This window comes from Globicephala melas, chromosome 11 (assembly GCF_963455315.2).
Source record: "Globicephala melas chromosome 11, mGloMel1.2, whole genome shotgun sequence".
NCBI lineage: Eukaryota > Metazoa > Chordata > Mammalia > Artiodactyla > Delphinidae > Globicephala > Globicephala melas.
In genome coordinates this window covers 20,861,963-20,887,408 of record NC_083324.2, presented here as the reverse complement: position 1 = coordinate 20,887,408, position 25,446 = coordinate 20,861,963, and the positions used below count along the sequence as shown (strand labels likewise).

Sequence of the window (25,446 nt, the reverse complement as noted above, 5' to 3'; positions counted from 1 at the left end):
AGATATATATACATGTGTATAAAGATATATAGGTAGTATCACAAAATCTTCTGCACAAGGTCACAAAGCAAAATTGGCCACACCCTTGTCGTACCTTCATTTACAAAAATCTGACGCGTCTTCCTGGGTTTTTCTTTTTAAAAGATAAAGAAAGAGAAGGAGGACCATGGAAACTATTAGAACTGCCACCTACCAGTCTGGAGTCATCTGCCTCTTTCTTCCGTCTCTCCTTGCCCTCCGCGTACAAAGGCCAGTTTCGGGTTTCACCTGGGGACCCCCCGAGGTTGTAAATCAACACCTGGAATACTGCCCTCACCCCCATTATTGACAAGGGCTCACCACTGCCTCCTTGTTCCAGCTCAAGGGAAGGAGGCAAGAACAAGAAGGTGTTTCCTTCCATTGGGAACAACTCATAAGCTTGCATAAATCACTTCCTCTCCCATTCATGTAGGCGGAGCTTGGTCACGTGGCCACACCAGACACAAGGGAAGCTGGGAAATGTAGTCCCTGTCTTGGCAGCCATGTGCCCAGAGAAAACCCAAAGGATGGGGGTTATTACTTAAAAAAAGGAAGGGAAATGGGCTTGGGGGACGAAAAGCAGTCTCTGCCACATTTCATGACTGCATCACATGAAGAGAGGAACAATCTGGTTTCTTTGGTTCAGATGGAAAGGTGGGCACTACCCCACCAAGACCACACAAAATGGAGAACTTCCATAATGGGTGGGTAGGAAGGAAGAGAGACACTGGAAACTATAACTGCTATAGTACTCAATAGTTATATCCTGGAAGAAAAAGTGACCGTAAGATGTGGCAGGAAAACGAGCTGTTATCTTCTTTAGAAAAACAAAAAAGTTCTTGCTAATCATGTCAGCCCAGCTACATTTATCCCTCCTTGCTCTTAGCTCACAATCCTTTTTGGAACTCCCTTCCCCTGAGCACAAAGGGTGGGTAAACTTTGGGTTCTGGACACAGAGAGGAGGTTTCTCGGTCTTCGTGCCAAAGCACCCAGTCTGGCTCCTCCCTCTGCACCCAGACTCCAAGGCGGCAAGTGTTTCGATGGACCTCAGGTGGAGGGACCCACTTCTGAAAGGGTCCAAAGTGGAGGGCTGGGCAGGCCTGGAATTTATTAGAAGTTCATGATTAATACACGCAGGCTGACCCCATGCAGGTCTTAATATGGGTTCCTGGGAACAATTCTAGGTCAAGCAATGATTCACAAGACTCATGCTAAGCCTTCAAAAGTCCCTTTACTGTCAATTTACGTAATCATGGTAAACCCTCCATAAATGGTGGCCCTAAGCCTGCCACTGTGCATACTGTCTCCATTTCTAATAACCACTGTAGTAGGTGCTGTATGTGCTGCTTCCACAGCCCCTTCTCTTTACCATTTCAAGACACACTGGCCTTTTCCAACTGCCAGACCTGCATTTCTTTGCCAAGAGCTTTCCTGGACTCACAGTCCTCCTTTGCCAAGCACAGGATACCAGGGAAACACCTAGGAATAAATACTTCACCTCCCAGAAGGAGCCCTCAATTAATGACTCTTGGGAGCTGGAGTATAAATACCCCAGCTCCCTCACCCCTCAGATGGGATCATTCTAAGGCACATGCACTATGCTGGTTCCTGAGTCTCTCCAGTGGGATGGCGCACTACTGGCCCACTGTGGTAGTTAAACTGCTAACACTTGTTTTGGGCGGCCTTCCACTCCTTATCTCATTTCCTGATTTCTCTACTGGTGTTTCCTGCACTTCCCAAATAAACTACTTGCAGTCTATCTTAGGATATGCTTCTGGATGAACCCAAATAAGACCACCAGCATGAGGAGTAAGTTATGATCCCCATGGGGAGAACAGGCTGGCAGAGGCTCAGGAGACAGCCTGAACCAGATGTGAATTTTGGCTTCATCCCTGAGCAGCTGAGTAATGCTGGGAAAATTATTTGACTGTTTGGTGCCTCCATTTCCTCATCTGTAAAACGGGGCAACCTCGCAGGACCATAAACTTTCAAATGAAACAATTCCTCTAATGCCTACAATGACCCTAATATATAGCAAACACTCAACAAAAGTAAGCTTTCCTTCCTTCTTATCTCCATTTTATAAGTGAGAAAACGGAGGCTCAGTAAGGTTTCCTGACCTTCACAAGGTAATCATGCAGTTAGGTGACAGATCCTGGATTCAAACACGTATCTTTCTGCCTCCAGATCTACTTAGAACTTTCCCACTAACCCTCACATATCAACTTCACCGTCAAAGTTACCTCATTTGATACATAAAATCATTTTAACCTTCAAATTCCCAGGTCTTCCTTTCACTTTGTGTTGTGCAGACAACACATCTGGATTCTGATTTACAGAGATTCCCAGATCTTGGTGCATTCACACTCTCTGCTGTTTATGTCCTCAGACTGGGGCATGACTCTCCCTCTCTCTCATTCACCTGTGACACACTCGTCTAATTTGGGTGCAAAGATCTTCACAAGTTCATCTCTGATTAAAACACAATGTTACTAGGGGCTTCCCTGGTGGCACAGTGGTTGAGAGTCTGCCTGCCGATGCAGGGGACACAGGTTCGTGCCCTGGTCCGGGAAGATCCCACATGCCGCGGAGTGAACCATGGCCGCTGAGCCTGCGCGTCCGCAGCCTGTGCTCCACAACAGGAGAGGCCACGAGCAGTGAGAGGCCCACCTACTGCAAAAAAAAAAAAAAGCACACAATGTTACTAAAAATAGATGAACACCCAGGAGAGGAAAGATGAGAGAGAACCCAGGGCAGAGCAAAATGCACATGTAAGTGGTTTCCCCTTAGACACAGGTGAGGTGACTGTTCCAGGTGCCCTTTCACCCCCGAAGAGAGAACCCAGAGCTTCAAATGTGGGGAGCACGCCTGCTGAGCCCCTGCTTGACTGACTGAGTAGAGGCTGTGAAAAGGAAGAGGTACAGAATGTTTCCAAACCCATTCCCTTAACTAACAGTGTTCTGTAACCCCACAGCCAGCCAAGTCCAAACGGCAAGCAGAGGTACAGACAAAAAGCAAAACCAAAGTCACGCTCTTAAACTCACTCCAATTTTTAGTTAGAAATCTAGACACAGCTGTTTTATTTTAGCATATTTTAAGTTTGGAGTCATTTTTAAAATATAATTTTCTTTTGAAATATATATGTACTGGACGGACATCATCTTTCAGAGGTTGGACTTTGAAAGGTCCTGTGTGTGACCTGCATCTAAAATAGGGTGACCAACTCATCTCAGTTTGCCCAGGACCTTCCCAGTTTTAGTACAAAGAGTCCCTCATCCCACGAAATTTCGCAGCCCTGGGCAAACGGGGATGGTTGGTCACCCAATAAGAAAACAAATTTGACTCTCAAATTGCCTCTTTTAAAATACAAGTCTCCTCAGGCAGGTTAAAACAACTCACCAATCACAATCTAGAGATGTGGATTGCTTCTCACAAAATACCCCATCAAATAGTCCCATTTTAAGGATCCTCTATTGCAGGAATCACAAATTCAGATACCCATAGAGGCAAGGCTGAAACTATGGGTAATCATGAGTCAAATCCATCTCACTAATCAAGGTCGTTATAGTTGTTGCTAGCAAAGACTTGCATGTCTTCCTAGCAGTATGTAACCTAAACAATAAGATGTTTGCCAGGGCTGTTTTCCAGGAACTTGGAGTCACCTGTGTCTAGTTTAAGCTGAGCCAGTTAAGACTGGATTAGGACCACATACCCTCCAATTAGGCATGTGCTAGTGTCCTTTTGGTGACCCTTTGTTTTTCCAATCACCTTCTCCCACACTCCCCGCACCTCAGACTGCCCTGCCCTGCCACTTTATTCTTTTTTTTTTTTTTTTTTTGCGGTACGCGGGCCTCTCACTGTTGTGGCCTCTCCCGTTGCGGAGCACAGGCTCCGTACGCGCAGGCTCAGTGCCCATGGCTCACGGGCCCAGCCGCTCCGCAGCACGTGGGATCTTCCCGGACCTGGGCACGAACCCGTGTCCCCTGCATCGGCAGGCAGACTCTCAACCACTGCGCCACCAGGGAAGCCCTGCCACTTTATTCTTCATCCCATAAATACCCTGAGCCCCCTGCCTTCGGGGAGGCGGATCTGACATTTGTTCTCCTATCTTCCCGTTTGGCTGCCTTAGAATAAACTCTCTTTGCTGCAAGGTGTCTCAGAGTTTTGGCTTGCTGAGAATTGGGCAAAAAAACCTGGTTTGGTAACAAGACTTCAATAAGTAAAGATCACTTGCATAAAAACTTTCTGTCTATTCTTTACTTACACAAGGAAATAAACTCCCCTTCTTCTAGAAATCCTCAGCCCATTCACTCCTTTACCTTCCCTCTTTTGAAGGACATGGGATGGACAACTGTTTCTCTACCCAAGAAAAACTGCCCAAGCCTGATGAAAAACAAGGGCAATTCTCATTTGGCCTCAGTGGCAGGGACTATGGTTTTCTTAGTCTGATTTCCTCTGGAAGCTGACCCTGGACAAGGGGTCAAATGTGGGGTGATTATCTGAGGTTTATCTGAGAGTTCATCCCTGGGAACAGCAGTGGGAGACTAGGGGAAATGAAACAAGAAAGGAAAGGTCATCAAAACAAAGTGTCCTATTAGATGTCGTATATATATTTACCATGGAATATTACTCAGCCATAAAAAAAGAATGAAATAATGCAGCAACATGGATGGACCTAGAGATTATCACACTAAGTGAAGTCAGACAGAGAAACACAAATATATGACTTAGCTGTGGAATCTTAAAAAATGATACAAATGAACTTATTTACAAAGCAGAAATAGACTAAAGGACACAGAAAACAAACTTATGGTTACCAAAGAAGAAAGGCAGGGAGGGATAAATTAGGAGTTTGGGATTAACAGATATACACTACTATATATAAAACAGATAGATAGAAAGGACCTACTATATAGCACAGGGAACTATACTCAGTATCTTGTAATAACCCATATTGGAAAAGAATCTGAAAAAGAATATATACATACATATATATGTAAGTATAAAGATAATCTGGAAAAGAATATATATATTTATAACTGAATCACTTTGCTATATACCTGAAACACTTAGATCAGCTCTACTTCAATTTTAAAATTAATTAATTAAAAGGTCCTATTAAATCAACTATCACCATGAGTGACCAGGGTTTAATGCCATGGGGAAACTCTAGGAAATGGTGCAGAATATTCATCTTAGTTATCCTACCAGATGGGCAAGGGAGCTGGAATGTCCAGATGCTAAACGCTTCATCACTGGAGAGACGGGTCTTAATTCCCCAGCACTTCCAAACCATCACTTCCACAGTCAGAGAAAGTCCTCAGACAAATGAATGCAGGCAGAGGTGGTGGGAAGTCAAGCTGGCTTGACCGAGAGGCCAAGGCCAGGGCCAGGGTACAGACTGGGCACATACACCCTCTGCTACGGCAGTCCATAATAGAGCCCATGGGCCGCCATGCCCCAGCACCGGTCCACAGCTGTCAGGCAGGAATGCAACCAGTGTTGTTAGAGCTTCTGAATTTTTAACAAAAACCAGGAATCCTGAATTTTTGTGGAATCTCCTGATTCATAGTTGCTGATGATGATTTCAAATGTTTAAAAAACACTCTAGGAACTAATCAAATTCTCTGTAGGCAGAATGCAACCTGTGAGCAGCCAGCCTATATCCACTAATCAAGGTGAACCCCATTATTTCATGCATGCAGAAACCAAGGCCCTAAAGGGAAGTGACTTGTAAGTCAAAGACTGTCTGTGGTGTGGAGCCCACTTCCCGTAACTCCCGGGCCACAGCCTTGTCTGACCCATTGAGCTGCCCTCACTAAGGCTTCACAAAGCCATCCTCTCCTGCCACACATCCATCCACCCGACGGGAACTATCACTGCCCTCCACTTCACTCAGAGCAAAGGAAGTCTCCGTTCTTTCCATCAACGTGTTATGGTATTTTAGCTCACTAGAAATTGGATTCATTGCGATTCTTAATTTCACAAAAAGTTATGTAGTGCTTCTCTTGTCCTGCGCATGGCTCTCAGTACCTTACAAACAATTCTCAAAGCAACCCTGAGAGGGAAGACTATTATTTTCCCAATCTTAAAGACAGAAAACTGAGAGGTTAAGATATTTGTTACACTAAGTTACAGTAGTTAGTGGTGAAGCCAGGAGACAAATCTAGGCATTGTCTCCAGAGTCCCTGGGCGAAGTCACTACTCTACATGGCCTCTGAACTCTCTACCTACTTTGGCTTTTAAAATACCCTGAGTGGTTCTTTCATCCATTATAACAGGAGTTGGCAAACGACAAGCCTGTGGGCCAACTCCTGCCCACAGCTTGTTTCTGTAAATAAAGTTTTATTGGAATAGAGCTTCATGCATCATTTTATGTTTTATCTGTGGCTATTCTTGCCCTGCAAAGACAGATTTGGGTAGCTGCAACCCAAATGGCCTGCAAAGCCTTATATATTTAGTACCTGGCCCTTCACAGAAAAAGTGTGCTGACCCCTGAGTTATAGACTTGCCAGGCATTCCTCTGATTGCAGGTTTCTTGGTTATGTCACTAAACCATAATGCAGCAAATCCTATAATCAATCTACCCAAAGCCTTAGCCCACATAGTAATGAATTCACAGGTTTGACTTCCCGAAACTGCACCTGTGCAGAAGATGCCTGGGAACCTCGCAATCAGCAGAAATATTCTCATAACCACACTCAAGGAAGAAGATACCAATAAATGCCCTGTAAAAGAGGCACACACCTCATCTTGGGCTCTTACCTGGGTGAAGGTTTTAAAAGCAGGAAGAGAGACAGAAATATGCAGAGAAGCGAAACAGAGGCAACTCTTGTATTACCTATCAACAGGCATCTCTCACTGAGAGATCCAGGTTCAAATCCCCACTCCACAACTCACTACTAGCTTCTTAAATCTCAATTTTCTCACCCATAAAATAGAAGGAATAATCCCATTTCTCAGGGGCGGGAGTGTTTGGCAGATTAGCCAAGACTATACTGCAGATGACATTCTTAGCACCCTGCCTGGGATTTGCTAACTACTCAGAGGAACCCTATTATTGGGAATAATGGCACCTACAAAAGAATAGAAATACGATATTATTTATGCAGAGGCTCTCAGCCCCACACAAGTCAGCTGTCAAAGAGTAACAGGATGATGGCAAGGAATGAAAAGTGATGTTCCAGGCAAAAAAGTAAAGAAGCAGGTGCCATGTTTCCATCAGAAACAGTTCAAGCAAAAAAATAATGTAGGTGGGCAGAGGTAAGCTTTAGTCACCTGGAGAAATCACCTTAGTGAAACAAATTTCTTATTCCTTGACAATACTATACAAATGAAACTGTAGGAGAAGTGGCAGAGGGGGGAGGAGGGAGGGGGGAGTTTGCATTGTATACTCTGAAAGAAGGCAAAGTTACATTTTCCCCTCTTATTATAGAGTGAAAGAATCTATCCAATAGCATGAACACTTGCTGACAAACTGTCAATTTTTAAATACCCTTTATCATTTTCACAGCTTTTCTCTGAAATCTAAAAAGGACCGATGATAGTTTTCCAGTACGCTTTTCCAAGTGTAATTAAGCTCAGTGCTAGAAAGTACATCAAGAACCACTCAAGACTTGAACTGTTCAAAGCAGCTGAATCATTGCAAAAGTGCTTTCTTACTCTTAATTTGTTTGAATCAAACTTTTGACCTCTAGTAAACTGGACAGCCCATTCTTTAGGAAGTGAAAGTACAGCTAGACTGGGCACAGGGAGGTATATAAAATAACACGCTTCTTTTTTTCTCTTCAAAATACAAATTGAATTAATTTAACACAGTTGGAGCAAATTACCATGATATGTCCTCAATTTGAGTCTTACGGCCCCGCTGGGACTGGGCTCTCTGTTCCCAGTCTAAGGGCACATGGTTTTCATTACCTAATCAGGAGCCTGCATTTCAAGTTGCATGTTTAAATGGATGCAATCAGTTCATTTGTGATTGCCTCAAATACACTTAACCTTCCTGATTTATCAAAGAAGTCACACTATCTTAATGTTTTGAGATTTCTTTAAATACTGAAAGGTTACTTGATAGAACAAGTTACACCAAGGCTCATTTTTACTACACAGCAAGTAATTTTACTGAAATGTTCCACCAACACGCTACTGATAAAGAACCTCTTTTAAATGCATTTATTTATCTGAGACTTTTTAAAAATTATAGCTAATTTACAATATTACATTAGTTTCAGGTGTACAACATAGTAATTCCATATTTTTATAGATTATACTCCATTTAAAGTTATTATAAAATATTGACTAGGGAATTCCCTGGCAGTCCAGCAGTTAGAACTCCATGCTTTCATTGCCTAAGGCCCAGGTTCAATCCCTGGTGGGGGAACTAAGAACGTGCAAGCCGTGCGGGTGTCACCAAAAATAAAAAACAGGACTTCCCTGGTGGCCCAGTGGTTAAGAATCCGCCTGCCAATGCAGGGGACATGGGTTCGGGCCCTGGTCCAGGAAGATCCCACATGCCACAGAGCAAATAAGCCCGTGCACCACAACTACTGAGCCTGCGCTCTACAGCCCGGGAGCCACAACTACTGAGCCCGCGTGCCTAGAGCCCGTGCTCCTTAATAAAAGAAGCCACCGCCATGAAGCCCGCGCACGGCAGCGAAGAGTATCCCCTGCTCAACGCAACTACAGAAAGCCCGCGCGCAGCAACGAAGACCCGGCCGCGATGAATCAATCAATCCATTTTAAGTTTTAGACATTTCTTTAAATAAATAAATAAAAACACAGTCCAAAAAAATATTGGCTATATTCCCTGGGCTGTACAATATATCCTTGTAGCTTATTTATTTTATACATAGCAGTTTTTATCTCTTAATCCCCTATGCCTATCTCGCCCCTCCCCCATCCTCTGCACATTAGTAATCACTAGTGTGTTCTCTGAGCCCTTTTTAAAAAAAGTTAAAGTGAGAACAGTGCAACGGCTGTGAATAAACTGCAAATCTTTCATACGATTTGAAGGTCTGGGTGCACTTCTGGTGGTTCAGAGTGTAAAGATCACCCCCACTTGATAAATCCAGCGAGGTAATTAACACTGGCTAAGGTCAGTCTGCTGTTGAGTTGCGATCAGAACTCAGCTTTTCTGACTCTCCACCCAGGGTCACCGCACCCCTTTCTCCCCAGCTCCTCCTTCATCCGGCAGAACCCTGCCGGAGTAGTACACTTGGATGAACCAGGGCCAGAGCTGGCTCTGTGATTCGTGCCTCCCATTCAGGTCACATATGGTCCCCCTGCTCTTTTTCGAGGACTGAATTGATGGGATGGGCTCAGTCAGGTGCAACAAGGGAAGCCGGAAAACAATCCTCAGGCCTCATCCACTGTTGGGTTCCCTACCGCCGCTGTCGGCTGTCATAAGCTCCAGCTGGAACGTGGATGCTGGTATTCCAGAAAGACCTTTTGAATCAGGAAGGGCAGTGATGGGCCCTATGCTGTGGCAGAGGCATAATTATTTCCAATAACTGTCTCTCTAGGCTACCTGGTGATTTCCAAAGCGCCTTCTCATTGCAACAAAACATTCAGTGTTTATTTGCAGGAGCGAGGCGGGGGCGAGGGGGTTTTGAACTTATTTCTCATGGAAGGTCACAATGCTAAAAACTCCAGTCTGGTCATAGTTTATTCAGCACGGCAGAAAGGAATATAATCAACTTTGGCTGAGGGTTCCGGATCTGTTTTACAGGGCAATATTCTTACCTGAAACAAGATAAGCCATTAGAATCTCCGGTGAGCTATGCTCTCTCTCGAGAGCTGAGCCTCTCACGCAGGCTGTGACTGTCGGGGATAACACAAAGCAGAGCCACTTGCAGTGTGATGTCCAAGAGCCACTTGCAGTGTGATGTCCAAGAGCACAGACTCGGCTGACTTTGAATTCCAGGTCTATCACTAACCAGATGTGTGATTTTGAATAGTGATGCAGCCTCTCCAAGCCTCCGTTTTCACCTCTATAAAGTGTGAGCTACGGTGGTTCATGGTGGAAATGGAATGAAATACATACTGTCTGGAAAGCACTTGGCAAGTAGCTGGAACTCACAGGGACTCAACAAATGGGGACTATTACGACTGGGCAATGGGGCTTGTTCTTTAAAAAGGGAGGTTATCCTAAGGGAACGTTTCAGTGTACTGATCAGATTGTTCCTGAAATCTCCACTTTGCTGGCGAAGGCATTTTTTGGAGTCTTCCGTGGCCTGCTCATCAAGCCTGTCTGGGAACTCCCCACTTGCTGCTACAAATCTTTCAGGTCAAAGTGAAACCCTACCCGCTTCTGCCACCCCACTGCAGCAACTCTGGGGCAGATCACCATCCCTGTACCTCTCTTTTGGTGTCGCACTTTCTCTGGATGGGGGAGTTTACACTTTCTCTGGATGGGGGAGTTTACCACCCATGTTCATTCACATCTTCTCTCCCCAACTAGCTTAAGCTTCTGGACAACGGGATTCCCTTACATTTCTTTGTGGGTTTTTTTGTTGTTGTTTTTTTGTTTTGTAGTATAGTTGATGTAGCATATGTTACAGGTTTACAATATAGTGATCAACAATTTTTAAAAGTTATGCTCCATTTACAGTTACTATAAAATACTGGCTATATTCCCTGTGTCGTGCAATATATCCTTGTAGCTTATTTATTTTACACCTAATAGTTTGTACCTCTTAATCCTCTCCCCTGTTTTGCCCTTTCATCCTTCTCTCTCCCCACTGGTAACCACTAATGTGTTCTCTATATCTGTGAGTCTGTTTCTTTTTTGTTATATTCACCAGTTTGTTTTATTTTTTTAGATTCTACGTATAAGTTATACAGTATTTGTCTTTCTCTCTCTGACTTATTTCACTTAGCATAATACCCTCCAAGTCCATCCGTGTTGTTGGAAATAGCAAAATTTCACTTTTTATGACTGAGTAGTATTCCATGTGTGTGTGTGTGTGTGTGTGTGTGTGTGTGTGTGTGTGTGTGGTCACATCTTTTTCCATTCATCTATTGATGGACATTTAGGTCACTTCCATATCTTGGCAATTGTAAATAATGCTGCTATGAACATTGGGATGCATGCATCTTTTCACATTAGTGTTTTTGTTTTTTCAGATATATACCCAGGAGTAGAATTGCTGGGTCATATGGTAGTTTTATTTTTAGCTTTTTGAGAAACCTCCGTACTATTTTCCACGGTAGCTGCACCAATTTACATTCCCACCAACAGTGTAGGAGCGTTCCCTTTTCTCCACATCCTTGCCAACCTTTGTCATTTGAAGAGTTTTTGATGATAGCCACTCTGACAGGTGTGAGGTGATATCTCATTGTACCTTACATTTCTTTGAATCCTCCATGGCACCCAGCACATGTCCAAGAATCTTCTAGATTCTCTGATCCCTTCCTAGGCAAACTGGTCCATAGACCAGCACCATCAGCATCATCTGGGAGCTTGTTAGAAATGCAGAATCTCAGGCTCTGCCCCAGATTTTCTGAATCAGTATCTGATTCCCAACTGATTCCTGTGCACAGAGTTGGACAGACATTGCTCTAGCCCACTATTTCCTGGACTTCAGTCATTCACATCTTCCCCTTCGTAGCTTTTGTCATTTTTCAATACTACCCACCTTATGTTTTACCTAATATATATTTTTAAGTGATTTTACATTGACACTGTGTCTTGCTAGCCTCATCTTAAGCAATAATATTGTCTGTTAATAGTTATTTGGCAAGGCCGAAAGAAATCTACTATTTAATAAAGTTTGAAGGTCTGAGGGAAAAAAAATTGGGGAGGGGGGTACACATTAAAATAAATAAATAATCACCAAAGTAAAATGATTCTCCATCTACCATCTAAAATTAACTCATATTCACCAGGGGTTCACCTCCGCCAGTAACACAGCACTAGACTTTTCGTAGCTGGATTAGAAGACATCTCCCCAACACCAGATCTAGCATTCCTGGTCCATGCCTGCTCCCACTCAGCGCGGTTGCTCTGTGAGATGGATGCATGTATCCTCAAAATATAGATGGTCGTGGGAGGCAGAAAACCTCGGTTCTGGCCCTACACCATCCCTAAATAACTTGCCAAGTCACACTGCATCTTTGGGGCTCATTTTTGAAGGTTAGTTGATCTCAAAGCTCCCTTCCAAGTCTAACAATATGACACTATAAATGAAAGCAGAGGCTCTGGGGTCAAAATGACTTGGGGTTGCAATTAAGCCTCTATTCCTTGCTAATTTCATTAAGTCTCAGTTTTCCTCATCTGTAAAATGGGAGTAATAACAACAAATGGCCTTAACACCCAGATCACAGGATTCGTAAGAATAAAGAAAACAATAGCTGAAAAATGCTTAGACTGAGATGTGGTACATAGTGTCCGATAAAAAATATAGCTATTTCTACTTCCTAGCCTCCACAAAGCTAGGAAAAAGTTAACATTTACGGAATATTTAATATGTCGCAGGCACTGCATGAAACACTTATTTTATCCTCATAATCACCCAATGAGGTAGGAAATCTTATTCTCCCCAGTTTAGAGATGAGGAAACTGAGGCACAAAAAAGGTTAAGCCACTTGTTCAAAGTCACACATTTAGTAAGTGGTGCAGTTGGATTTGAGGGCAGGTCACCTGACATGAGAGCCAACGTTTATAACCACAACCTATCCTGCTCTTCTGTAAAAGACTGGTCAACACACAGACTTTGCCAATTTGACAAATATTACATAATCTTGGCAGTGTAATTCCCAGCACAGGTAAGCAGCTCTTATTATCATTAGTTCTACTATTATTACTTTACATCGGAACAAGTTGCTACCAGGCATCAGGAGTTTCACCCTTCAATTATGGTAAGAACTTTATTTTTTTAACGCTTTAAAAATTTTTAAGTATAACATACATAAAAAGGTGAACAAAATATAAGTATACAGCTCCATAATTATCTCCAAGTGAAAAGCCATGTATCCATCGCTGTGCTGCCCCAGAAACTCCTAAACACTTTCCCTCTCTCCCCTCCAAATGTAACCACTGTCCAGGGGTTTCTCAACCTCAGCACTATCTACATTTGGGGCTGGATAATTCTTTGTCGTGGGGACCATCCTGTGCATGGTTAAGATGTTTACCAGCAACCCTGGTCTCTATCCACTAGATTCCTTTAGCATCCTCCCGCAAGTGGCAACAACTAACAATTTCTCTTTACACTGACAAATGTGCCCAGAGGGTCAAAATCACCCCTGGTTGAGACCCACCACACTCATGATTTTTCGGCATTCACTTTTTTGCTTTCCTTTATAATATTTCTACCACTTGAGCACACATCCTTAGCTACCATTTAATCTTGTCTGGTGAGAGGAGTTCTTTATAATTTAATCTATTAAAAAGACCCCTCATCATGGCCCCCTAAAATAGCCTTTATAGGTGAAGTGACCATGTAATTTATTGTTCAAACTGGAGGTTCAGACATTAAGCAGGACTGACCAGGGCAAGCCAGCATGATCACCTGACTTCCGGGGATCCCCTGCTGGGAGTAAACATTATCCTCACAGCCCCATACAATAGGGTCCCCTTCCCACTGGATAATTGTACCTAAAGTGACAGCACAGTTAAAAGCAGCACATCCCCAGGGGCGAAGCAACACAGACACAGATAAATATCTCCAAGATGAAGAGCTGCAGAGCAGAGAACTCAATTCGCCTTGGCCCATAAGGAGGTGTACTCTTCAAATAATTTGCCTAAGACACTACTCTAAAGAACTACGTTCACCACATTTGCACAACACATTGATTAAAATGATTGCCTTCCAAGATTTGCACATAGATGCAAAAAAGAGACTTAGGGTCTACAGTGGGTTTTAAATCAATATATTTCCCTTTTTCCCTCAGTGTCACTGGAAGGTACAAAAACCACCATTAATTTGACCTGCTCTGCACTGTGATCTCCAAGTCCTGATATTGACCGTGGTAAAAGTGACAGCTAAGGCTTTCCTTACACACATGAGAAATATTGATAACCTATGTGCCTGAATATAATTCAGTTCGTCCTCCATCATTTGGGGCATCAAAGAGAACAGAAATCAGCCTACACTGAGTTAGGCACTTGAAAATTGTGGTGAACTCTATTCAACTTCCCGGCATCCATTTGCCCCTTTTCCAGCAACTGTATTCATCTGGAGGTCCAGGCCTCCAGCGTCCATGGTCCATATGGCCTGGATAGGACTCCACCACTAGGGCGATGGGGTTTCCTCCAGTCAAGCCAATTGGGCTAATCAGAACTGGTGTTGAGACGTTTTGCTCAACAACTGGGGAAGGAGGGTTTATGCTTTTTCTGTTAGACTTGAACCTACAATTGTGTAAACGGGCAACTGCTACAGTCATCTTGCCACCCAACAAGGAACCAAAAGGAAGGAAGAGAAAGGCAGAGCTTAAGATGAAAAGAATCAGGGCTTCCCTGGTGGCGCGGTGGTTGAGAGTCCGCCTGCCCATGCAGAGGACACGGGTTCGTGCCCCGGTCCGGGAAGATCCCACATGCCGCGGAGCGGCTGGGCCCGTGAGCCCTGGCCGCTGAGCCTGCGCGTCCGGAGCCTATGCTCCGCAACGGGAGAGGCCACAACTGTGAGAGGCCCGCGTACCGCAAAAAAAAAAAAAGATGAAAAGAATCAGATCCTGAAGTAACTGTTCAGCCCCGAGCAAGATGCTCTTGAAGTCAGTCTTACCTATGTACCTTTTAGAAAATCAAACCTGTATATATGGAATATATATATCCTAATTCCCTTTAAATTGGGTATTTGTCACTTATTATACAAACACACCCTGTGGCAGTGACTTTCAAACTTTTTGACAGCAACTCACAGTATGAATTACATTTAATCCCGCAACCCAGAGTTTGCACACAGCCCCGGATACAGGACTGACCCAAAGTTTCATGAAACTACAGAACCTTTACTAACATATGACGATGCTGATACTTCCTGTCCTGTAATACTTTAAAAAAAATACTGGTGCGACCCACTAAATTTCATGACCTTCATTTTGAAAAACACTGTTTTATGAGATTAGGTTAAAAATTGATTTCACCAGGAAGAATGAGATTTTTTTTAATGACACGATAACTTTAATCAGGTTATTGAGGAAAACAGGAGGTTTGGCCCCTAAATTAAGCATCTAGCAATAGAAAATTGCTATCTCACCAGTTCTCTCTGACCGCACAGGACACACATTTTACCAGGAGAAAAAAATCTTAATGACCTAAATATAAATAAATTACAAAAAAAAAAGATAAGTGGAGTTCTAAAACAAAACAAAAACCATGTCTAAAAAGAGAGAGAAGAGAGATAGCTAAGTAAGGAAATAGACACCCAAGTTTTGCTGATGAGCTGAGTTACGTGATTTATTTATCTACAGGTTAAAGATAATAATTTCAGTGAACCTCAGCAAGCACTGAATATGTAAAAATAGTGCCTTCATAATAAGATCAAATCTCTGGGGCAGATTTAGGGAGAGGGAGGGAGAGAGGGAAGGACAGAGGGAGGGATGGACGGAGGGAGGGAGAGAGAAGGAGTAAGTGGGGGAGGGAAGAAGAGAGGGACAGAGAGACAGAGAAATCCCTTGCAGTATAATAAGCCTGATGCCTTCACTTACGTGTGTAAAATAACTATGAAGAGTTCCTGAAATTTCAGTCAATGACTGCAGGCTGGACAAGACAGGGTATTTTTAACTGTTTTCCATGTACCTTATTTGTATTGTCAGTTAGCCAAAACTTCCTTTTTGTCTGCTCAGAAGCACTGCAGAGTCTTAATTAAATCTGTGGAATCAAACGGAGAGCTCGGATTCTCAGGCTTGCTGGAAATAGAGGCCAGTCAAATAAACAGTCCTGAGAAAACTCTGCATTTCCACTCTGGAGTGGCTGTAAAGTTAACTCCTCCCACACTTTTCCAGCCTGTCAGGCTCAAACACATTTGTCTGCCTGTTTGAGAAGCCCATTAACTTTCCCGCGGCGAAAATGGAAATTCAAAACCATTATTCATTTCAAAACCAAGTGAAGTTTAAGACAATCACTTGCACACCCAGGAGAGGTGACTTCTGAGAACTCTCCAGGTGATCATGAAAATCAGACCTCACTATAATGGTATTTTAGGTAGATTCCTTCATTTTCCATCACCATAGTGTTCAAATGCATCCCACCTGCGTTACTGAATTGAAGCAAATGAAGTGTTTAATTAATACCTGCAGATGTCATGAGGAAATGATAAACCTCTTCTGTTCAAGAAGTTCTGGGAATTGTGTGAATTCTTCTGACCCTCTTTTAGGAAGTGTAACAAGCACTGTTCAAAAGGTAGAGGTGAATGTGTGTGGTGTGCGCGAGTGCACATACATTTACTCTTTATTTCCAATTTTTCAGATATACAAAAAAGAAGGAAGACTCACAGAATCATCAGTATACCCATCACCTAGTTTATGACATTTAGAGACCAAAATATACATTAAGTGCTCACCTTGGTTCAGGCACTCTTTTAAACATCATCTGATTTAATCTTATGAAAAACACAGGAGGTATTTATGGTTGTTGTGATTGTAATTATTTTTGTTTCATCATCATCAATGCCACCACGGCACAGCCTTTTTAGAGGCACTGTTACAGTTAAGACCCTGGCATCTGGAAACAGACCTCATGTAAACCAAAAATCACCAGTGTAACTTATGGCAGGTTACTTAACCTCGCTCTAGGGCTTAGTTTACCACTCTGTGGACTATTTACGATGCCCCAAAACTGCTTATTGGGGTGCCTGTCCCATAGTAAGCTCTCTTAAGCGCCATTCGTAACAGTATGTGTGTGGGAGATCAAAGAGCAAGCAGCTTGGTGAGGTTAAGTAAGGCGAAGCTGCTTCTCTTCCCCTGCAGACGTTTGATATGGAAGCTCCACAGATCCATTCTCTTTAGGACAGGAAACAGCAAGCCAGGAATTGCGCTAAAATCTTGTACCCAACCTCCAACTGAGTTGACAAGTTTCTGGGGTATCCAGAAACTAGCTAACCTTGAAGGATCAACCACCTTTCTGGAAAGACTGCGGCTGTCAGCACTCCAGGGTCTTTTTCCCCACCAAGGGGCCACCTTCCAGACGCAGCCGTCTGGGTACCAGCAAGTAGACCAAGTCGGTTCGCAAAGTTCAGAGGAGTTGGCTCTGGTATGTTTACAAGTCCTAGCAGATCGCAGGAATGTTCAAGATAATTATTACCCCACCCAGGAGCGCCTAGCCCAACCCTCTCACATCTGGAAGGAAGCGGCCACACAAAGGAGAACGAGAGACCTCCTCCTGCTGCAGCTTTCTCAGGCCCGGGGAAGGTTTAGTACGAGCTCTCGCCCCTTTTGTGAACAAGACCAGGCACTGCTCAGCAGTATCGTTCGGAACACAAGTCATTCAACGCAAAGGAAGAGTTCATCCCCTAGTCCAAATCGAATGGCATTTCCCAAAATATCATCTTTGTTTTTCCCTCACCAACTGAAAGTAAAAAGTGAAATACTCCAGAAAATAGATAGGGAGCGATCCACACGCATACAGCCACTTCAGCATAGGAGCGGCAAGGATCAGACACACCTATTTGAAAAGGGCAGCCAAACCAAACCCTTAGTATCCTCTGCAAACGCAAGGGATTTCCCCCCTCCACTCCTCTCGCCGCGTTTTGAAAGTACCTCTGGGAAGCCCGACCTGGGATTCATCAGCATTTCTCTTCACCTCCCACGAACGCGCGGCAACCAAAGCACATGGTCCCTGGCGGCGCGCCTGCAAGCCCCACCAGCGCCAACGCCCCGAAACCGCCAAACTTCCTGTCTCCAAACCACCAAAGCGACCAAAGCGCCGCACCAAGTGCCCAAGGGACTCCGGCGGAGGCGGCAGGCAGCAGCGGAGCGGTGGGGCGGGGTTTCCTGCCCGCGGGAGCGCCCGGGACCCGCACCTCCACTGGGGGTCTCCAAACGCGCGCGCTGCGCCCCGGGCGCACTGCAAGCGCCGCTGTGGCCGCGTGGCACGGTCGCCCCTAGCTGTGCGCTCGGGGCACCCGGGGCAGTCGCCCACCTACCTGCTCTGCTGCTTCCAGCCTCCGGCGCTCGGGGGGGCTGTCGTCCGCTACTTTATTGTCTCGGCTGCTCACCGCGCGGGACCTGAGGACCCGGCTCTGCGCCAGCCCCGCAACTCCGCTCTGCACAGAGCCTTCCCCGGCGTCTGCCTTCCTCCTTCTCCTCCTCTTCTCTGCCCAAGCTCCTGCTCTGCACGTGAGCCGCGCAGCCCGACTCCCGGGCTCGCAGGGCAGCCAGCTCCCGCCGCATCCCCCAGCCCGGGGCTGCTCGTCGCCCCCGCCGTCGCTCGCCGCGCGTCCTCGCTTTGATCCACACTTAAAGCAGCGCCCCGGGCCGCCTTCCTCGCGTCCTGCAGTCCTTCCGTCCTGCCTGCCTCCTCTCGCTGTCAGCCCCAGCTCTGGGCTCCTCTCTCCCCAGCTGCCCCCGCCCGCCGCCTCTCCCGAGGCTGGGGCGGCCGCTGCCAATGAGACTCCTCTGATGCGCTGTTCCGGCCCAGTCATTGTATCGGGAGGGGAGGAAGGGGAGGGGGAGCGAGAGGAAGGGAGGGGGCGCTCTCGGCCCCCGCCGCGCCGCTGCGGGCTGGGCTTGCCTTCCCTACAGAGAAAAGGTACTGGTGCCAAAGGGCGCGGAGCGGCTGGCGCTCCCAAGAGTGGGGGAAATGGAGGGGGTCACCAGCCCGCGCCTATCATCTCTCCCTCCGACTCAAAAGCGCTGGGAGGGACTTGATTCCGCCTCCGTGGCTTCAAGCATCCCAACACTCGACTGCCCTTAGAATAAAGGGAATGAATGAGACACCGGCGGCTGCGGGAAGCACAGAATCTAGCCAGGGATGGGACTGGGTCTGGCTAATGACTTAATTTGAGATTCCCGCAAACTGGCGTTTCTGCTCCTGAAAGAAAGAAATAGGAAGGGAGGGAGGGAAGGTATAGAGAAAGAAAAGAGACAGAGAGACAAAGACAGAGAAAGACAGAGAGAGGCAGAGACAGATAGAGAAGAGGGAAGAAGAGAAAGCCTATCCAATGCCAGGCAGAACAGTTCTGTGATTCAGCAGTGTTTTGTTGTGCTTTCTTTACAGATGAAGAAAGGGAAGAGAGGGGTTAACTCAAAATCGCTACTAAGTGACGGGACAGAGCTTCCAACTTGATCTGATGCTGAGTGTACTATAGCAAAGGAGAGAAGGGGTGGAAAAAGGGAGGACCGTTGGTGAAGGAGCCATTGAGGTTTTCCTATTATCTCCAAATGGGTTGGCAAGTAGAGACCCAGAGGTACACTGACAGGGCAGAGAGAAAATATTTCCCAGACAGCTTTAAATGTGTGTCCCATGACCACACCCACTACTCTATACAGTATGAGTGAATTCATTTTTTAAACTAAATCCATTTTGAGAAATAATTATCTTGTGACTACACAATTATACAGCTCTGTATTTTGGTGAATGTTTAGTTGATTCATCTAATGTCAGTATTTGGAAGAGACTATAATTTCTGTAACCCTGGTGTTGGCATTTCTCCTTCTCCTTCTCCTCCTCTTCCTTTTCTTCTTCTCCTCCTTCTTCTCCTTCTCCTTCTTCTGACTGATCACTAGCCTACAGAAAAAGATGGGAATGCGGGGGCGAGAGGGCTGTCTTGGTTTCCCAGGTCCTAGAGTAACCGCTACTGACATGAAACAGACAGCAAAATCAGTAAAGCCTCGAGATGGAGTGATGTATAATATTGTATTTGTGCAGTGTGAGGTTTAATTAACTTTTCTTCTGGTGTCAAATGGACTGCTTGCTTTTCATTAAATAGAAGATATTGACTGAATAGGTAACATTTATTGAGTGTCTATTACATGCCCCTCTGACCTGAGCTAAGGAAGAGCTTCATTTGCTATCATCTCATTTTGTTCTCCTGGGAGAAAGAGGTTGGCCTGGAAGCCTGGTGAGGCCAGCGTCTGTGTTTACCTAGTTCAGCCCCTGGCACATCGCAACAGATCATTCACTGTCAGCTGAGTGAAAGGGTCCCCGTTTTACAGAGGAGGAACCTGAGGCTCAGGGAGGTTAATTGATCTGCCCAAGAATATGAAACTAGAAAGTGGTCATGCCTATCTTTAAACTCAGGTCTGACGACACCCTAACCACCACGCAATACTGTCTATTCACCACGAACCCCAGATAAGGGGGCAGTGCAGAAAGTAATGCTTGCTGGGCCCGCATAACTGCACATAATTTCTTCGGAGAGGAAGCCAGTACATGTGAAACAGTCACTAAAGAACCACACAGAGGGTGGAGGGCAAAGCAGAGCCCCGCAGGGGAGATGAAGAGCGTAAGGCTGAGCGTCCAAAAAGTGCTCTGTATATGTTTGGGGAAAAAAACTGGACACAGAGTAGAACATGAAAAATGCAATATAAAATATGTCAGTAAGATTGATCTGGGTCAGAGAAGTCCTGAAGAATTTTCTGGAAGATGTGGGACATTTACTGGATTTTCTTGGTGCAGAGGGGCTCTGGCTTGACAAGGAGCTCCAGCGCTGTTCTCTCTGGGTTCAAAGCCCAGCTTTTCTAATTACTCAACCTAAAACAGGGATAATAATAATGCCGACTTTATAAAGTTGTTTTAAGGACTGAATTAGTTAATACATAGAAGGCATTTTTAATAGTGCCTAACCCACGGCAAATGTTTAATAAATATTAGCTCATATTGTTAAAGTGGGGGTGACTTTCTTTCCAACTTTAATCTTCTGATAAATCAATATTTATAAAATACCAAAAACAGCTAAATAAAAGACACACAATAGAACAAAGAAAACTTTTTAAATGTATTCTTACCCTAATAAAGAATTATCAACTCTGGCTACATATTAGAGTGGAAGGGTTTTGGTTTTGTTTTTAATACTCAAGACAGTTATATACATTAGAATCTCTGAAAGTGGAGTTAGGCTCCAAAGGTGAAATTAATTAATTCACAATTGAGAACTGCTGTGAAGCTGGTATGCCTGGGAACTACCTGCATAGCTTGACCAAACCTCAGACTCCTAGACCTCAGCTCCAGAAGGCTCATGGACCAGAAATGTGTATTTTTAAGAAGCTTTTCTGTTATTCTTATTGAATGAGAAACACTGCTTTATCCTTCCCCCACAACCTTTGTTGCCCATCCAACCTCACTGGCTCACAGATTTTTTTGCATCCTAATTTATTAAATTCTTGTTATGAATCCAACTCTCTGTGTGCATTTCTATTTAATTCAATGCACATTTATTAAACACCAATTTTGTACAGATCACTCATTGGGGTCTAAAGATGAGTAAAACCCTTCACGCAAGCAAGGAGTTTACAATCTGGAAGAAAAGATGCAAACATGAATAGCTGTAATAATAAGGCTACAATGTTTTGAGTGCTTACTCTGGACAAGTGCTTCCTTTACCTGTAGGCAAGGTGAAAAGTGATATTTATTGGAGAAATTCAAAGGGTGCCATTGGGTGAGGAAAACCAGAAATGGCTTCATGAAGGAGGCAGCACTTCCAAACTGCTTTCCTGAAAGAAATTGTTCCAGTTCTGGGAGACCATGATCAGAAGCCTGAACAGAATATGGACAAAGCAGTAAAGCCCCAGAGACTCTAAGTGTGAAAAATCAACCAGAGAACTTCTCAGAAGTGACGAATTCAGGGTCCCAGTAAGTAACAAATCAGTGAACTAGACAGGTGTGTGGCAATGGGGAATGGTGGGAACTGTGGCAAACTGGAGAATGCATTCTCCCCTTCTAAAGGATGCAGCCACTGTCATTCCCGGCACAGTGCTGCCATGTGGGAATGTTGATCTAATTGATCCGATGTTTTGATTTTTCAGCCAATGCTGGAAATCTGGATTTGGGCATGAAATCTCCCAATGTTTAAAAAATCTTGACACCAACTAAAAATTTCAAAATATTCTGTACACAAAATGAAACCTATCTGCAGGCTAAATCCATTTGTGGAGAGCCCATTTACAATCTCTATCATGGGCTTGGCTGGAACAACCACACCCAGAGAAAGAACAACTAACAACTCCTGAACTTTTCGAATGACTAGTGAATATTTAATGCTGCATGGGGCACTATGTAGAAATACTGCAACAATTGAGATAAAACAAATGGGTCTTGACTTTCAAAAACTCAAAATTTAGTTGATGAGATGAGACAAATACATATGAACAAAATGACAGCAATAAGCAACAAGAGGAAACAATTCTGTCTTGAAATGGAGACTTTTCAGGTGAAAATGAGGGCCTCACCTATTGCCCTGTACATAATAGAATGTTGCAGGTTGAGCTTTTTGATGCAAGATGGTGCTAGAAATTCCCTGGACTCCCTCTTTCAAGCCCTTTATCTCTGTTCTGTGCAGTATAAAGGAATGTGTTTTGGTATGTGTATCATGAATTTCAGCCTCTGAATTAATAAGAACATGCTTCATAAATATTTTATTTCCAAATTAAAACAGGCTTACGTATGTATGTATGTATGCATTTGTTTGTGACAGAAGTAGATATATACTTATTGGGCAAGTTTTCGACAATACAAAAAATACACTATCCCGACAGTACTCAGTCCTCTTAACTTCAGCAGCTTTGTGCTTTCCAAAGATTTCCTGCTGATAACCCAGATTTGGGAAAAGAACATATATACTGCTTGCATATTTTGTGGCTAAAAGCTTGTGAGTGGGCAAATGTTTATTAATTTATAATAAGAAAAACACGTGTTCATGTTTGTTAAGCACATTATATATGTGGTCTCCTTTAGATAGTAACCCTACGAAGTCAGTATCCAGTTCTCTCCATTCTACACACGAGGGAACTGAGACCCAAAGAGGTGAAAGGATTTGCTGAAGATCCCAGGAGTCAGGAGCTAAGGTTTGATCCCAGGTCTTTCTGACACTGAGAGTGGAGGTCTTGCCTACCACGATAGGAGATCCAGCCTTTTGTGATAATTTTATTATTAATGTAATGACTTTGATAAATGGCACTCTTTTGAGGATTCTCCATAGGGACTTAAAAAATTAAATCTCAGAAATATTATCCACGTCAACAACCATACTTGTACAGAAGTCTGTTGTTTAAGGACAATTGCCGTGCACTCACTAGACAACCAAGATCCCCATTAATGAGAATAACAGCCATCTCTTGATACATTCCAAGTTACTTTGCCCCTTTTTGAAAGGTACAGTGTGTCATGCATTTCCGTGTAAGTCCTGGACACACTCTGCCCCTGAAGGCACTTAACACACACATAAATAACAAAAGGATGATCTGTACTTCACACCTCTGTGGGGAGTGCTTATTGTAATTGATGCCTCATCTTTCCATTTAACCTCAGGGCCTTTTCACATACACTGAGATGAAATGAAAGCCTCTCCTTTCACTAACCTAAGGCTGCTGTGTTTTTACAGTCAAATGTAGCACAAACATATGAAGTCACTCTGTCCAATCTTTGAAGACCTCACATGATGTAAATCAACATAAGCACTTTGTTTTAAATGTGCTCATTATGATGCCCTGAGACTAAAAAACAAGAAAACTTAAATGGTTATATTTAAACACAGGATAATATTAGGTTAAATCATAGGAAATTGCCTTGCTGTGGTTAAAGGTCAAGTATCAGCAATTTCATAGGGTTCAACCTAGTATGAAGCTGTTGCTGATTATTAGTTGTGAATATGAACTTGTGTCATTAGGCTAACTCTACCTGCCCTCGCTTCCGGATTATACAAGTGATATGCTCGAATAAGAACCTCACAATGTTGCATGCATAACTGTCTTTTGAGTGTATATCACTAAGCCCTTTTATATGTGAAAATGCTTTTAAATAATGTTTTTTAGGCATTTCACTGGCTGAAATACCTTGGAGAGAGGCCAGCCCTGCAGTCCAGCTCCTTAGTGAACAGTGTGAGCACTGGGGTCCAGGGGAAGCTTAAATCAGATTGTTCACAGACTATCATGTTTCCTGCCAGAGGGCAAGGACAGTCCTTGGGAAATAAAACAAGTGTTCTTTAGCAATTTTGCAGCCATGTTACCTAATCACAAAAATCCCAATCTTGTTAGAGTAGATCATTTGGTAATGACTTTGGAAATAGCTCTTTTTCACTGGAGAGGTTGCAAACTGGCATGTGTTTTGGCCTGTATGGTGTTTCTAAGTTGCTGGTGGTTAAAACTTGGATATTTTAACATAAGCATCTGTATTCGTATGTGGAGGTACCTGAGTGTACTTGGAAGCAAGATTAAAAGTCTAGGCTATACAATTTGATGTTGTTCCATTATTTCTAAAAAGGAATTTTAAAAACGTTATTCTGAACATGCTAATTTTGTATAAACTGTCCACTCTTTAATAATTAGGCTTCCTTTTCATACTGCTAGAATTATGTCATCAAAGATTCATGATTTCCTTCAAAAATAAATAAAACAGGGAAATAAAATTTCCATTAGCTCAGCATGGTTTTCCTCCCCACTCCAGAAATGAATAGAAGGGCTCTTTCAGTTTGGTGGTGGCATTATTTAAGTTTTCCTTATGTCTGTGTCAGTTTGCTGATCCTGTTTCTTGCTGCAACCCCCTTTTTTTCCTTAGCATCCAGAAATGATAAGATATGAAGGAATTTAGAGAACTTTTGGTCCATAGGTTACAAATCCAAAGCTTTGAGGGGCCAGGCAAGAACATAAATGAGTACAGTGGGTCAAGTGTATGACAATAGGGAATAGTGGAGACTGTGGCAAATTGGAAAGTGTATACCCTGTTGACAAACACCCTCACTCCTCAGTAAAAATCCATTGTTGAGAAATTGTGTTGCCAGATTTGCTTTCCAAGAGAAGCCAGAATTCTGGATTTTTATTAAAATTTCTCAATTACTAAATGTTGACTACTAGCTTGAAACCATTTTAAACACTTTGCCAAACAAAGACATATCTGCAGGCCTGATATGACTCAAGGGCCTCCAGTTTGTGACTGTTGATCCATTCCAACCCCCTCATTTTGCAGATCAGGAAACTGAGGCTCAGAGAGTGAAGCTGACTTGCCCAAGAACACGTGGCTATTAACAGTGGAACAGGGAGTAGAATCTTGGCTGCTTCTAGCCTAGGTCCCTTCCATTACAAACATCTGCTTCTATTTTCTTGCTAAGATTTAAATGATGTTCCTAATTACGTGATTTCAAATGTACATTGTTAAAAAAAATTATGATGATGATATTCCCTGCCTTTTGAGCATATAATTAGCAATAAATGGTTTTTCAGTCACATGATCACATAATCTAATTGGTTCTAACATTTATGAGACCAGTATAAATCTACTTCCAGTCACGTACTAAGAAAACTTTCTGCCTCTCTGCTTTCCTACGTGTTCTCTCCTTTCAT

The 25,446-nt window shown here is 43.7% G+C and overlaps 1 protein-coding gene across 1 annotated transcript in view; it reads right to left on the bottom strand.

The window, feature by feature from the left end:
* The window catches only part of FRMD4B (FERM domain containing 4B), a 336,491-nt gene extending 318,242 nt beyond the window's left edge, over positions 1–18,249 (bottom strand). Inside the window, exon 1 of the mRNA XM_030867699.3 lies at positions 18,099–18,249. The gene's annotated coding sequence lies outside the window, so the exon portion shown is untranslated. The remainder of the gene's footprint in view (positions 1–18,098) is intronic.
* Between the last annotated feature and the right edge of the window lie 7,197 nt (positions 18,250–25,446).